The 1,941-nt window shown below is 34.0% G+C and overlaps 1 long non-coding RNA gene across 1 annotated transcript; it reads right to left on the bottom strand.

The window, feature by feature from the left end:
* Positions 1–751: 751 nt before the first annotated feature.
* Positions 752–1,491, bottom strand: LOC133784307 (uncharacterized). The gene is made up of 4 exons (XR_009871262.1): positions 1,449–1,491; positions 1,163–1,317; positions 935–1,052; positions 752–849 (listed from the first exon to the last, which is right to left on the bottom strand). It is a non-coding gene; the product is annotated as an uncharacterized LOC133784307 (long non-coding RNA).
* Positions 1,492–1,941: the final 450 nt, after the last annotated feature.

The raw sequence follows: 1,941 nt of genomic DNA, 5'->3' as shown, positions 1-1,941 counted from the left end.
CTGCTAGATCGTTGTGTAAGTTATTTTAACTAAACGAAAAGACAAAACAAATAAACTCTTACTGCTAGATCATTTGCAAAAATCAAATAATGTTTGCATTAGATATCAAAAGGATTTTAGATCAAGGTTATATGTTTGCCAATGTTAAGTCAAATTGTCAGCTGCTTTACTATCTAATAAATCAGGCAAAAGGTCAATACATATACGAAATGATAAGCATTAATCTCTTCTTGTGTAGGGATATATTCTTTAGAGGGATTGTATGACTCTTCGTGACCTAAAAGAGGGGAAATTTTAACAAAAATTTAATAAAGAAAATTATGAAAAAAAGGGGCTAAATCCTATGTTGATTTTCATTCCAGAAAATAGGTGATCAGTTGTACCTGGCAATTTCAGCTTCGGCACAGGAATATAAGCTAAATGCCCAGACTTTTCGTTAGAGTTGGATTCATCTCCCCACAAGAGGTAGACAGATGGTTCTTCTTTAGGCTCATCAAATTTAATCAACCCCTTATGAATAGCCCGACAATAGCGAACAACCTGTAGATACAGCAAAAGTGCAAGGCCTGAATAATTAAACTCATGTTTGAAATTACTTCTATTGTTCAATCTCAGCAACCAGTAGGTGAAATGAAAGCTCAGAATGAAAACATAACATAAATTTCATTCATTACATTAGAGATAAAAGAAAATACTAAAAAATTTACCAACTTCTATATAGAAACAATGAAGTTGACAATAGCATGCCATTTTATCTTCGCTCTTTGAACGAGTGAAGCGTCTCTTGGGTTCAGGTGCATTTGAAAGGGGATGTTTAGCACCATCCCATTTGAACCAGTCAACATAAGGCTGCATTTGAAATACAGATAATTTTATGTGAAAAGAATCTTACAAACAATTGACCAATAAAATGGACAGCTAAATATATACATACCGCATATGGATCAAAGTCAGCATCTGGTGCCTTTCCTTCAAGCAATCTACTAATAAGTTTGGTCTCTTTCTTTTTGAGTTCTACAATCTCATCATTATACTCATCATAAATTTTGCGCCTGCAATATAGTAAAAATGCACCAAGCAAAAGTGAGGCAACATAACAACAAGAAAACATATTTAGCACATAAATGGTAGAGCACATGTATCCTAACAATGTAAAACTCACCAATTTTTGGAATCATCTGCACTCGCAAGGAAAGACTGCAATTTATCTTCTTTTTCTTTCTTTTTTATCTTTTTCCTAGAAATATCATAACCAATATGTTTTTCATCCCGATACCACACCAAGGGCACATCTCCAATTGTATTTCGAGGAGCAACCTACTTTGATGTAAACAAAAGAAGAAGTAGCGGTTGAATAAATTCAGCCAAAAAAAAGTAACTAAAAGCAAAACATTAGGTGTTAAAAAACAAGAAAGGTACATATTTTCATAAGCAAAATAACACACAACCTCATCTTCAGAAGAATCACTCTCTTCAACTCTTGGATGAGCATCAAAGCTATCACTTCGGTTCTCATGACTATGATCATCAGCCAAACCATCGCCATTTCTGGTGTTGATGTTGTCCTATCGTGATTAAACTTAAATGTTAAAATGCGGGTGCAGCAAAGTACCAACACCGTGGTGCTATTTAAACAAGAAAAAAATTAAATTTTGAGCAGGGAATGAAAGGGTGAGTAGAAGTTGGGATAATGAACAATATGCTTCCCACCGTTTTACTGAACATCTCTTCATATCATCTTATATAAGCAGTAAACGTGAAGAAAATCAAAGTAAGACGTATTCTAGATACCTGATCTTCGGATAAATCAAGTTCAAACACACACTCAATTGAAAACTGTAATGTAGAACCATAGAGTCTACTTCAAACCCAGAACCCCAAATCTATTTTTTTTTCCTTCAAATGCAAACCCCAAAACTGAAAAAATAAGAACCAATCCTA

This window comes from Humulus lupulus, chromosome 6 (assembly GCF_963169125.1).
Source record: "Humulus lupulus chromosome 6, drHumLupu1.1, whole genome shotgun sequence".
Classification (NCBI taxonomy): Eukaryota; Viridiplantae; Streptophyta; class Magnoliopsida; order Rosales; family Cannabaceae; genus Humulus; species Humulus lupulus.
This window is presented reverse-complemented; position numbering and strand designations above follow the sequence as displayed.